Below are 14,794 nucleotides of genomic sequence, written 5' to 3' on the forward strand. Positions count from 1 at the left end.
TGAGGACAAGAGACTTCATGTGTTCAAAGAGTATTTGGTGCTTTCTAAATGCCCATAAATGATAGACATTGTTCATCTACTTCAGGACACGCAGCTGGAGGGCCTGCTGGTGTTCTCTGCCCTTCTTTCAAAGCAAGGCTGCCTCCCACAGTCCACCAGGCCTCAAGACATACATGGGCTGTAGGGCAGGACCAGGGCTTTTAAATCACCTTAGCAGAAGGAAAAATTCAGACCCACTACTGGAGATGACCCCATGTAGCGGCAGGAGGGCACGGTACAGGTTTTCTATGACTGCAGCAGACGGGTGAAGGAGAGGAGAGTCCTGGAGCCCTCAGTGGCTTTTCAGGCTTTTATTGGGATTTACCAGGTACATGGCAGGAAGGGGTGCCAGGGTGCCGGGGGGCTGGGAGTCTGGCAGGCCTCCCAGCCCCCAGCAAGTCTTCATTCTACCTGGGCTCTCTGGCATTGTCTGGTGGCCTTGTTCTCTTCTGCTCTTGTGTTTCTGCTGGCGTCCCCATGACGCTGCCCTTATAAGCTCAGTCTCTCAGCCCAGGTGTATCCACTTATGCATGCCCACACCCTACTCCAGGTGCCGCCATCAGGCATGCATTCAGGACCACAGGGATCCATCATCAATCCTCATGGCAGGAGGGCAGAAAAGCCTGATACTTTTTTACTTACTTTTTTATTTATGCACCTAAACTGAGACTTTTCTTGTGCAGTCCCCTATATATCTCCATCTCAACTTTTCTGTAGGTGCCTATTTGAACAGTTTAGTCCATTTCTTCCACGGCTTACTCACTACACAACTCTAGCAAACACCGTTAGTATTTTCTTTACACAGTTATCATCACGGATTTAAAATGGCAGTGCAATATGATATGCATATCCTAAGCATTTCTCTAACACAACATCTATAAACTGTGCAAATGGTGATAGTGGGAACCAGACTTTGGCAGCCAGTTCCTGGAAACCAAGGACCGTACAGGCTAAACAACTTAACAGAGGTGAGACAGGCAGAAATCAGCAGCCCTGATAAGCCTGGACTCTGTGGGTTCAAAATCTTAGGAGTTTTAAGGGTACACTGTGAAACTGGCCCTGGAGACAGTGGACAAGGAGAGACTAAAGAGACCATTCCAGATTGGTAGGTGGCAGTCTTAATAACAAGGGAACTTACCAGGCTTGCCTTGGGCCGTCCTCCTGACGAACAGATTTGCACACTTTCCAGACACCCTCAACATCACCTTGTTCTACTACGCTACGTCCTTGAAATTGTTCCGGCTGCCGGAATGACAGGGAGAACTTATGTTCCTAGGACAGGAGAGGGTGTAGGGTCCTCAGGATGCCCAGGTCCAGATGGCAATCAGGTCCTCCTGAGGCCTTCCTCCAACAAAGGTACTTCTCATCCTCACCTGCTTCTCTGCTCTATACAGACCCTGCCCTGGCCACCACAGCTCTGTAGCCTTCATGTCATATGAAATTGGTGCCCAGTTGGTGATTGATCCTAACTTTCTCTCCAAATTACTTCTTCTCCATTGTTCCAAAGCCATCACCTTTCCACAGCCATGCTCATATCAGTCACCCTTAGATTCAACACTCTGTTTCTCCTCTTCCCGGATTATCTGTCTGAAACTTGTCTGTCCATGGACCTTTGATCTGTGGTGTTAATTTCTATTCCTGGAGACATTTCTAAGAGTCTTTAACAACTGAATATGGAGATAAAGGGCAAACTCTATGTCCCTTTGCTGTTGAACCATAACTATTTTGAAAGAATAAATAAGTGACCAATCCCTTATGGTTTTCTGGAAGATTTCTGTAAGATTTGGGGCTTTAAAAAAAAAAAAAAAACAAATGATATCTAGGGCATGACAGTGTCATTGTCTGGTACAGGGAAAATTCTACACTATTCACAGAACATGGCTACTACAGATCTTGACATCTATTTATTCATAATTGAGTTAATCAATCATACGCTTAGCAAACATCTGGTGAGTGTCTTCCACATGTCAGGCACCGTTCTTTATACCAGACTATGCCTTTAACAGTAGACTTATGCTCTGCTCACATGAAATGAGTATTTTATTTTTTTTTTATAAATTTTATTGTTATATTCCCCAAACAATTGCAGCCCCCCCATTCTGACCCCAATCCCTCCCCTCCCGCCCCCACCCCCCTAAAAGTGTCTCTGGTTCATAGTTTTTTGTTGATTTTGATTTTCACTTTCTTATAGTTATTCATTTTCCTGGTCCCTTATTTAAGTTTTCTAGATTCCTGCTATGAGTGAGACCATCCGGTATTTTTCTTTTTCTTTTTGGCTTATGTCGCTGAGCATGATCCCTTCCAGTGCCATCCATGTTGCTGCAAATTGCATGTGTTTATCTTTTTTGAATGCTGAGTAATATTCCATGGTATATATGTACCACATCTTCTTGATCCAGTCATCTATTTTTGGGCATTTGGGTTGTTTCCAAAGCTTAGCTATTGTAAACAGTGCTGCTATAAACATAGGGGTGCAGGTGTTCTTTGGAATTGATGTTTCTGTGTCCTTTGGGTAAATACCTAGGAGTGGAATGCTGGATCATATGGAAGCTCTATGTTTAATAGGTCCAGAAATCTCCACACAGCTCTCCACAGTGGTTGGACCAGTTTGCACTCCCACTAACAGTGCAGAAGAGTTCCTTTTTCTCCACACCCTCGCCAGCATTTGTTGTTGCTAGTTTTTTTAATATGTGCCATTCTCACTGGTGTAAGATGGTATCTCATGGTAGTTTTGATTTGCATTTCCCTGATGGCAAGTGATGTTGAACATTTTTTCATATGCCTGTTGGCTATTTGCATTTCCTCTTCAGAGAAGTTTCTTTTTAGCTCTTCTGCCCATTTTTTGACTGGATTATTTTCTTTCTTGTTGTTGAGTCTCATCAGCTCTTTGCAGATTTTTGTGATCAGTCCTTTATCATTAGTGTTGGGTGCAAAAATGTTCTCCCAGTTGGTGGGGTTTCTCTTTGTTTTTGTTATTGTCTCTTTTGCTGTGCAGAAGCTCTTTAATTTGATGTAGTCCCAGCTGTTTATCTTTGCCTTCACTATCACTGCTTTGGGTGATATGTCTGTAAAGATGTCTTTGATGGGCAGATCACGTAGTGTTTCGCCTATATTTCCTTCTATATATTTTATGGTTTCAGGTCTTATGTCTAGTTCTTTAATCCATTTTGAGTTGATTTTTGTGTATGGTGTGAGGTAGTGGTCAAGCTTCATTCTTTTGCATGTAGCGACCCAGTTTTCCCAGCACCATTTATTGAACAAACTTTCTTTGCTCCAATGCATAGTCTTTGCTCCTTTGTCAAAGATTAGTTGACCATAAATCTGTGGGTTTATTTCCGGATTTTCTATTCGATTCCATTGGTCTGTATGTCTGTTCTTGTTCCAATACCATGCAGTTTTGATGATTATGGCTTTGTAGTATAGTTTGAAGTCTGGGAGTGTGATGCCTCCATTCCCTTCTTTTTTTTCAGGAGAGCTTTGGCTATTCGGGGTTTTTTGTGATTCCATATGAATTTCATCAATAATTGTTCTATTTCTTTGAAGAATGACATTGAAATTTTGATTGGAATAGCATTGAATCTGTATATTGCTTTTGGAAGGATGGCCATTTTAATAATGTTTATTCTTCCAATCCATGAGCAGGGGATGTCTCTCCATTTCTTTGTGTCTTCTTCTATTTCTTTTAACAGTGTTTTATAGTTTTCTTTGTATAGGTCCTTTACCTCTTTTGTTAGATTTATTCCCAAATATTTGATTTTTTTTGTTTCAATAACAAAAGGGATGGGTTTTTTTGATTTCTTCTTCTTCAGATTTATTGTTTGTGTATAGGAAGGCTACTGACTTTTGCATGTTGATTTTGTATCCTGCCACTTTACTGAACTGATTGATGAGTTGAGTTAGCTTTTCTGTGGAGTTTTTGGGGTTCTCTATGTATAATATCATATCGTCTGCAAATAGTGATAGTTTGACTTCTTCTGTTCCTATTTGGATTCCTTGGATGTCTTTCTCTTGTCTTATTGCCCTGGCTAGGACTTCCAGTATTATATTGAAAAGCAGTGGTGAGAGTGGACATCCTTGTCTTGTTCCAGATCTTAATGGAATTGCTTTCAGCTTTTCACCATTGAGAATGATACTGGCTGTTGGCTTGTCATAGATGGCCTTTATGATGTTGAGGTATGTTCCTTGTATCCCAAGAATTTCAAGGGCTTTTATCATGAATGGGTGTTGCACTTTGTCGAAAGCTTTCTCAGCATCTATTGATATTATCGTATGGTTTTTATATTTCTTTTTGTTGATGTGTTGGATAACGTTGATTGATTTTCAGATGTTAAACCATCCTTGTGCCCCTGGAATGAATCCTACTTGGTCGTGGTGAATTATCTTATGGATACATTGTTGGATTCTGATGGCTAAAATTTTATTGAGGATTTTTGCATCAGTGTTCATTAGGGAGATTGGCCTGTAGTTTTCCTTTTTTGTGTTGTCCTTGTTCGGTTTTGGTATTAGTGTAATGTTGGCTTCATAGAACGTGTTTGGTATTGTCCCTTCCTTCTCAATTTTTTGGAAGAGTTTGTGAAGGATAGGCACTAATTCGTCTCTGAATGTTTGGTAGAATTCATTTGTAAATCCATCAGGTCCTGGGCTTTTGTTTTTGGGGAGGTTTTTGATTACCATTTCAATTTCGCTAATTGTAATTGGTCTGTTTAGGTGTTCTATTTCTTCTTTAGCTAGCTTTGGGTGATTGTAGAGTTGTAGGAATTTGTCCATCTCCTCTAGATTATTAAACTTGTTTCCATATAACTGTTCATAGTAGTTACTGATTATTCTTTTGATTTCTGCTGTGTCCGTTGTGATTTCTCCTCTTTCATTGATGATGCTGTTTATTTGTGCTTTCTCCCTTTTTTCCTTTGTGAGCCTGGCTAGGGGTTTGTCTATTTTATTGATTTTTTCAAAGAACCAGCTCTTGGTTTCATTGATCTTTTGGATTGTTTTTTTAGTTTCAATTTCATTTATTTCTGCTTTGGTTTTTATTATTTCTTTTCTTCTACTGGTTTTGGGTTTTTTTTGTTGTTCTTTTTCTAGATCTTTGAGCTTCGAGATTAGGTTGTTTCTTTGCGTTCTTTCTTGTTTCTTGATGTGAACTTCTATTGCTATATATTTTCCTCTTATTACTGCTTTTGCTGCATCCCATACATTTAGGATATTGGTGTCCTCCTTGTCGTTCAATTCAAAAAATTTTTTAATTTCTTCTTTGATCTCCTCATTATTCCAGTGTTCTTCCAGTAGTGTGGTTTTTCATCTCCATGAGGTAGGAAAGTTCCTTGACTTCTTTTTATGGTTTATTTCTAGTTTGATGCCTTCATGGTCAGAAAAGATGGTTGATATGATTTCAATCTTGGTGTATCTGTTGATGTTTGTCTTGTGCCCCAGTATGTGATCGATCCTGGAGAATGATCCGTGTGCGCTTGAGAAAAATGTGTACTCCGTTTTTTTGGGGGTTTAGTGTTCTATAGATGTCTGTTAAGCCCAATTGCTCTAGGTCCTTATTTAGAGCTTTGGTTTCTTTACTTATTTTTTGTCTTGTTGATCTATCCATTGTTGATAGTGGTGTGTTGAAGTCTCCCACTACGTATGTGTTTTCTCTGATGTCTGTTTTCAGAGAGGACAACAGTTGTCTGATATATTTTGGTGCTCCTTCGTTTGGTGAGTATATGTTAATGAGTGTTATTTCTTCTTGAAGTATTGTCCCCTTGATCATAATGTAGTGACCATTGGGGTCTCTTTTTATCTTTTTGAGTTTGAAATCTGTTTTATCTGATATAAGTATAGCTGTTCCTGCTTTCTTTTTCGGTCCATTTGCTTGTAGGATTGTTTTCCATCCTTTAACTTTGAGCCTATTTTTATCTTTTGTAGCTAAATGTGTTTCCTGGAGACAGCAAAAGGTTGGGTTTTGTTTCTTAATCCAGGCTGCAACTCTGTGTCTTTTTATTGAAGAGTTTAGTCCATTTACATTTAGAGTTAATATTGATATGTTAACATCTGTATTTGCCATTGTGTTTGTCTTTCCTTTGATTTTATTTATTTATTCTTTTAATAACTTTTTTTTTTTTTGGCCTTCTTTCATTGTTATTCGTCCCTCTGAGGTTCTGGCTTTAGGACTCCTTGTAGTATTTTTTGGAGTGGGGGTTTAGTTGCAATGAAATTCCGGAGTTTCTGTTTGTCTGGGAAGGTCCATATTCTTTCTTCAAAGAGGAAGGAGAGCTTTGCGGGATAGAGTATTCTTGGTTGGCATCTGTTTTCTTGGAGTCTGTTGACTATGTCCCTCCACTCTCTCCTTGCCCGTAGTGTTTCTTCGGAGAAGTCTGATGTCAGCCTGATTGGCTTTCCTTTGAATGTTATCTGTTTCTTCCCTCTTGCCAGCTTCATTATTTTTTCCTTGTCCTGGATTCTTGGGAGCTTTACTATTATGTGTCTTGCTGTATTTTTTCTTTCGTCGTGGAAGTTTGGTGTTCTTCTTGCTTCTTGTATATCAATTTTCAGCTCCTTCTTCACATTTGGGAAGTTCTCTTCAATTATCTCTTTGAATATTTTCTCTGTTCCTACTTCTCTCTCCTCTCCTTCTGGTATTCCTATAACTCTTATATTTCCTTTCCTCATGGAGTCAGATAGTTCTCGAAGTCTTTCTTCGTTCTTTTTCCTTCGTACTTCTCTTTCCTTTTCTGTTTTGGTTCTTTTTATTTCTGTGTCTTCAAGAGCACTTATTCGTTCTTCCATTTCATCAATTCTGCTTTCATTGCTTTTCCCAGAATTCTTTAGTTCTTCCACTAATTCTTTGATCTCCTGCATTTCTTTTACTTCCCTCTTTAGGGACTCAGTTTCATTCTTCTGATCGTTGATTATTTTTCCCTTATCATTGTTTTCCTTTATGACTTCTGTCAGTTTTTTAATCACGGCAATTTTAAATTCTCTTTCTGGAAGGCTCAGAAGTTCTTCCATGTTACTGTCGTTGCAATCTGGGGGCCGGTTTTCTTTTTGTGGTGTGCTTTTTCTCTGGAGAGTTGCTAGGTTGCGTGTGGTTCTTCTCCTCCCTACTGTCTGTTTTCTAATTTGCCGTATGCGTTGGGACACTGTGTTGTTGGGACTGGCCGGCATCTTGGGTGAGCTTCTCTGCTCCCCTCTGGTTCCTCCAGGAGTCATCTGTCAGTTTCAAGCAGTCTTTATTGGAGAAAGGTCCCTGTCCTAAAATGTCGATGTGGGGACACACTCCCCTGTGCGCCTGGTCTGCCCTGGCAGTGGGTTCCTGCTCCCCCTCTGGGCTTGGACTGCAGGCCAGAGGGGGTCTGGCGTGGGCGAACTTCCCCCGCTCACCTCTGGCTCCTGAGGAAGCCTTCTGCAGGTAGTCTTTACTGAAGAAATTGCCCTGTTCTAAAATGGTGATGTGGGACACACTCCCTGCGCGTCCGGTGTCAGGCACACTCTTCTGCGTGCCTGGTCTGCCCTGGCTGTGGGTGCTCGCTCTCCCTGTGGGCTCAGACTACTTGTTCGGAAGGGGCCGGGTGTGGGCTAACTCCCCAGCTGGCCACTAGCTCCTTCAGGAGCCTGTGCTGGCTACAAGTCGCTAGGTGGCGCCAAAGATCTCTCCTAGAGCCCTTGGGGAGCTGATTTTCCACCCCGTGGGACAGGGAGCAGAGCGGGAATGGTAGGGTACACCTCAACGGCTTTGGGGTTCTGTGTCTGCCTTGTGCCCCACCGTCGTGGGGAACCCACGCCCCTAATTTTGTGCCCAGGGTCTCAGTTCCAAAGCCCTCAGTTCCAGGACGTGGGCTGTAGCCCAGTTCAGTGGCGCGGAAATGGCGCCTTTTGCACCGCTCCCGTGCCTGGGCGCCTGGTTCCTGCTTACTCAGGGAGGGACCTTCACCTCAGTGAGGACCTCCGCGCGTCTCCCCGCAAGCCTAGGTCGTCTCCCAAGCCTAGGTCGCAGGCGCGGGGACCTGGGCAGCCGCGATCCTGGTCTGCACTTGCTTTTCAAGCGCGCCGCTATCTGCGCAAGCTTACCGGCAGCCCGGGCTGTGTGCGCGTCTCCCGGGGTCTTTGTTCTTCTCTAATGGCGCCCGGAGCCGTTTGCTCCCTGCGGCGGCGAATCCTGCAGGGTTCGCCTCAGCTCCCGTTCAAGGGGTGTGGTGGCTGCAATAGTTCCTTTCCACTCACAGTCCCGCTTGCTGCGTCCGTTTTGGTTTGTTGTTTTCCTCCTCTCTGCCGGTGGGAGAGTGCCACCTCTGTGGGCGGGGGAGGGGAGCAGGGTTCTGTGCTTCCCTCCCTTCTAGTCCTCTTGAAATGAGTATTTTAATAAGAGAAATTTAAAACCAAAAAGGAAACAAGTAAATACAAATATAATTCCTGTTATTTATAGGAGATACGGAAAGAAAATAAGATGTACTGTTATGATATAAAGTAGGAGAGACTAATTTAAAAAGGGTAGACACGAAGGTATGTCTAAGAAAGTATTGTTTCAGGGGGCCTCCCTGGTGGCACTAGGGATTAAAATGCAACCTATGAAGCTATCTGCAGCCACCGCAGCCCAAGTTCAATTCCCGGCCAGGGAGCTACCCATATGGTGCAGCAGATCTCTCTTGTCTCCCCCGCTGCTCCCCACAGCAGTGTATTTTGGTCAGTCTGCCTGTTCTGCTCCCTACTCTCTCTGGTGAATCCTTTCAGCCCTCACACCTCTGGCCTGTACCCCAGTTCTTGTACGTATAAATAAATAAATCTTTAAAAGAAAAAAAGAAAGTATTGTTTCAGCCAAGGCTTAGATTATGGACAACCAGAAAAGCAATGATTTTTCAGAGGGTGGGGGAATTTCAGGGGGAGGGAAAAAAAGGCTGACATAGAAACAATTCTAAATTCTTAGAGAAAAAGATCAGATTTGGGATAGCCAGATGATAAAGAGCAAGGCTTGGAGTGGAACAAGATGGAATCAGAAGTTTCAGACACTTGAGAGTTTGGTAATAATTTTAAATTCCACAGAATTTAAAGTGACAATGATGAGAATGAATTTTTAAAAACATTATAACTACTGGATGTATAGAAATGGATATTGGGTAGAAGAGAGTAAAAGATGAGGTTACTGCAGTAGTTAGGAGATAACATTAGTCCTGAACAAATTATATTTTCTCTACAGGATCAATTAACAACAACAAAAAAAATAAAATAAAATAAAATAAAATAAAATAAAATAGAACTTGGCTTTGCAGCAGTAAATGTTGCTATGGCTCTCACTTGTTTTGCCCATTACTTGAGTGTGAAAACACTGCACAAGAGCTCTCAAAAGCCCTCAGCCTTTTTTTTTTTTTCTGAATCTTTTCAAGGATAAATGACAATTAGAGTTATTAATTCAACCAGTTTGCATTCATAAGTGGCATCAATTCTCCACATGGAAATCATCACACCCTTGAACTTGGGACCCTCCTTATATTTGTCATTTCACTGGCCTCGGGACACCTGCCTTCCTGTTTCAATAAAGTAATTATTTCAGGTAGGAGAGCACAGTGATGCTGTGTCCTCTGTCCGGGTACTCAATGAGTTCTGAGAAATGCAATAATGAGCAAAGCTCTTGTGGATGAAATGGGACAGATGTGCCCTTTTAATAATAGGTTTCAGTAAGAAATGTTTCCATCAAGATTTCCTTGGAAAAAACACATCCTTTCTCCAGGCAGCAATGACTTATTTCTGATTTATCATCGACCTATCACTGTTTCAACTAAATAACAGTAAAACTTCTAACTTTTATTAATAGCGTCATCATCTAGGGCAAACACAACAACTTACCATTCTGTGGTAAGTAATGAGGATTAATAATATGAAGGTTGAGAGTGATACCATGTAAAGTGTAGGGTTCTCTTTTACCTACTTAGTATTACCACTTAGTACTCAGAGAGAGGATGCTATTAGCATATTTTTATTCACAGAATTTCAGAACAGGACAACATGATATGAAGATCTGGGTAAAGTCAAGTCACATTTGAAACCTGGAACATAGAAATGACAGTTCTAAAGGAGATGCTACAGAAATGATGGCTAGACGTTGATCTGTAATGACATCCAACTGAAACTTGCATAATGTTATAATGCAATGTAACTTCAATAAAAAATAATTTAAGTCCAGCTGTGGAAGTTTCTAAAGCCACTGCAATGATGTCCAATATAGTGGCTGAGAGCCCAGACTGAGGCCTCCCCACCAAGCTCCTGCCCAGCGCCCTCCTAGTCAGCACAAACTCTTAGCTTCTGCAGAAACATTTATTGATATCCAGTTGCCATGACACAATCAGAAAGACATGAACATGAACAAATGTCCCCTGACAGTGGGCCTCTCACGAGGGGACAGGGGCCACCTCCTGAGATCAGTCAGGAACATCTGTTAATCTCGGAAAAGCAGCCAATCTGCTGAGCCTCCCCTAGCCCCTTAGGACTAGATGGTAGTTGTTGTTTCCAGAAGAGTCTCTATTAAATGAATGGCTCTTGTTTAAAAAAAAAGTTCTCATTAAGAATATAAATTAGAAAATATTTCAAAACAGTGAAAGATCAACCTATATGATTTTAAGCAGCTATCATACTAAGGAATATGTTGACAATATCACTCCAGACTTACTCATTCTTTCCTCCATCAATTTGTGGATCACAAGGTTAAGGGATTACTATGGGTCAGGCATGATCTTGTGGACTCAAAAAAATTAAGAGATGAGCAATTTTCCATCAAGGATCTTTCTATCCATGATAGTAGTTCCTAACATATGTACACATATGCACGCACATAAAGCGGTCATTCCTTTCTGAGCACTCTTAAAATATCTAAAACCCAATCTGTGGATGAATGTGCCGCTTGTATCCTGGGTTAAGGAATGACAAACTTGGGCCTCCCTGGTGGCATAAGGGGTTAAGATACAACATATGAAGCCATCTGCAGCCTCTGCAGCACAAGTTCAATCCCCGGGCCAGAGAGCTACCCACATGGCGCAGCAGACCTCTCCTGACTGGCCCGCTGCTCCCTTCAGCAGTGTATTTCAGTCAGTCTGCCTGTTCTATTTCCCACTCTGTCTCTGGTGAATCCTCTCACCCCACGCACCTCTGGCCTGTACCCCAGTTCTTGTATGCATAAATAAATCTTTAAAAAATAAAGAAATGAAAAACTTGATGTGGAAAAGGGCAAAATGTCAGATCCCAATAATGACCCCTGCCCTTGCTCCATAGCATGCTCCTCCAAAAATTCATGGATAGTTTTCAGTGGTGCATGTGAACTAAGCAATACTCTCAAACACACACCACCGCATCAGCTCTGTCTACTGGTCACAAGAAGGAAGGAATACTGCCAGGCAAGGAAGCCACCCTGGTGGGCACAGAGCCAGCATCCACTGAGCTGGCCCATGCTGCCTTACCCTGGGTCCGCGAGAATCTCCCTCAATACACTGACACACATCTAATTTCCAAGTCAGGTACAAGCTGCAAAAAGACACTTACACAGCTCCAAATGTCTTTCACAATTTTCAGGCTCAAGGAAACTTATGAATAACTTTAGAAAATTTCATGAAAAATTAAAGGGACATTCTTTACAAAGCAACTTTTACAAAGCAACTCAGACAGTCCATCTTATGACATGTGCGAGCATGAGATAGCTCCAGGCTATCAGCGGTGATTATTTCAAGTGTTCCAGAAAAAAAGGAAGCAAGGACATCATCTGGGAAGATCACAGAATTTGGAGGTTTGAGGAGAGAGGAGAAAGTATGAAATGGTAAAGAAGAGGGGACAAGAGACTGTGTCTGGGTATAAGCTTTAGAGGTCCCTGGTCATCGAGAAGGGCAAGAGAGGTGTGGATTTTTGCTTCATGGTGTGTTATTTTTAGCCACATTCATCTGCACAAGTGTAGGTACAGAGCGAGGTGAGAGGTGGATTCTGCCTTGATTATAGTTCTGCCAAATGAGTCTGATAAAGCAAGAGAGGTTCAAGGGAATCAAGGATAATTGCAAATGGATGATTGTAATAACTTGACTGAAATTTACATGAAAGGGAGGACACTAAGGGAGGTGAAGTAAATAAATACATGCTATAGGAACAACCCAAATTGATGCTACTTTCATATGAGAGAGTACTTGAGGGCAACTATTTATTTGGTTTCCATCATACAGCTACTAATATATGGTTCCTCTATTACAACCTTCACAAAATCCATTTTGAAATGTCACTCTTGGTTTATGAAAGGGATTTATTGCCAGTGAAACTTCTCCTTGCAAAAGAGCAATCAAGAGAGGTAAACACAGACGTGTTAGAATATAAGAAATTGCCCCTTATAACACAGTCACTCTCAATTTCTGGAAGGGACTATATTTTCCTTCTCTTCATTCAGAATGGAGTGATAGTGACTGATGTCTTATCCCCTAAAGGTAACTTTGCACATACTTCTCCATGCTTCCAATCTTATTTATGCCTGCAAAGTTGTTAACAGAAATTTCAATAACACTTTTTTCCCTATTACACAGAGATCACAGAATTGCCCTACTACATAAATACTCTTCCCAGTGTCTAATCTTGTCCATCCTCATAGTTACTGTGAACATAGATGTGGCCCCACATACTACGGCTGCAGCTCACATTCACCCACCTGTGGAGTGAAAGCAGCTTATCTTTCTAAGGGGGGGGTCTGACTCAGATTAATGGGATCATATTCACACTATACCATGGTGTTATCGGAATTATCTTATCATCGGACTTAAGAAAACATTTCAATGCACTGTATTTCAGAGAACTATGATCTCTGTGTCAGATAGGTAATATATAAATGAAAACTACTTGCATTCTAGAATTGCCATTCAATACTTCCGAAGGGTTTTTTTTTTTTTTTTTCATGTTGGCTTCTTTTTCTCTTTCATTGAGACAATCCCTGATGTCCACATGCATTTATGTATTGGGGTGTCACATCTCCCCCTGCTCCACTGTAAGCTGCGTATGTCAGAACACAGTGCTTGCACACAGGAGGGAGTTTGGTGAACTAGATTGGACAGTAACTGATGTTCATGCTGAGTCCATGATGAAAAAAATCCCTCACTGTTAAAAAGGAAACAATCACCTCTAGATTGCATTTTATCTCTCTTAACCCAGAAAACCTTAACAAAATTGAGAATACTGTTTTCATCCTACAGCTGTTAAAGGGGGAAACTAAGGATTTTTTTTTACGTGTGAGCTAGCTCTTTCTTAGCCATAGCTATTACCCAGTTTTCACATGTTACTGTAACTTAACATACCTAAAAAAAAAAATCTAAGCATTATAAAGTAAGCTTAAAAAAAAATTAGACTGGCCTCTATCTGCCTAAGGAAAGATAGGGTGTTCAAGATAACACAGAAACTCCACAAGAGTTTGTGAGGGGTGCATTTAGCAAAACAAGCCCCATGATAATGTTCATTCACAACACTGTTATTACACTGCTGATCAGGCTGCAAGCTAATTTTAAGTGTAAAATGCAGGTTTGGGATTTATGCCTTATGTAAAATATAATCAGCTGTCATTATTTCCATGAGTCACAGCATTTTAGTATTTCTAATTAGATGTAATTACTATTCTTTCTCAAGTCAAGACAGCATAGAAGCATAAAAAAATATGAGATGTCACATACATAAAGGCAGGAAACTACAAAAAGGAAAAACGTGGGCATTGTTAGTACATTTTTTGTTCGTAGGTGACACTGGCCATCCCCTGGGTGGGACACGTGGACTTGGTGATAATGCATCAAAGGTAATTATTCTCCTTCCACAATATTCTTTTGTAAAAAGTCGATCAAGTTCCAAGGGCAGAAATAATTTCCACATGGAGAATAATACTTTAATGTCAGAGTTTCTGCATTTTAATTAGGGTAATTTAGCTGATCAGAATACAATCACTTTTCAATATTATGAATAACGTGCTTTTCCACCATAGAGTCTTCTTTTCCTTCCACCTTTACCTCCTGGTAAACTAAAGCCAGATTTTATATAGAAATCAAATACATCTTCCAAGTATAAAAGGATTAAGAACCCCTGGGTCTTACTGTAATGTGGAGAGCAGTTCCCATACAGCGTGATCTTAGAAGTAAAAGTGTACCTGAAAGATTCCAGATGCCTGTATTCTGCATTTAGGATGGTTTTTTAAATCAAAATTATTTACTCAAGTAGAGAAATTCTCTATATGATTTCTTTGCATGGAAGTCTTCGGGGAACACTCCCCCCCACCGCCTGTAAATTCTGCAAATTCAGTTAAGTAGATAATGGGTGAAATTAGTTTCAACCGACACAAATTTAGCAAGTATTTTCATTTTTAAAATTACATAATCTCCTTCTCATACAATTTAGGAGGGAAAACACTCTGTTTTGAGACCTGCATTGAATACTTGAGTCATCTACACTGATTAAATCAACTGGTTACATGTTAATTTTAATTCTCCTCTTCACCTTGTATCATCTTTTTGGAGAGAGCAAAAAAAAAAAAGTCACTAAACCAAAAACTTAATTTTCACTAATTAAAGTTACAAAGATTCAATTTTTAAATGCTGAGTTTTATGTTGGAAGTTTTATATAAATGTATTACACAACATAAAGAAATCCCTTGGGTTATTATTCTATTTCAAAATTTATGGTTGTCAAACTTAGTAAATCCTGGACAAGCAACACAGATTCCCCAGATTACTTAAGTTTTCCTAACTGGCAATTCATAACTTCCAGTGGCTTTGAACAGAAC

The sequence above is a fragment of the Talpa europaea genome (genome assembly GCF_964194135.1).
Source record: "Talpa europaea genome assembly, chromosome: 13".
NCBI classification, from domain to species: Eukaryota; Metazoa; Chordata; class Mammalia; order Eulipotyphla; family Talpidae; genus Talpa; species Talpa europaea.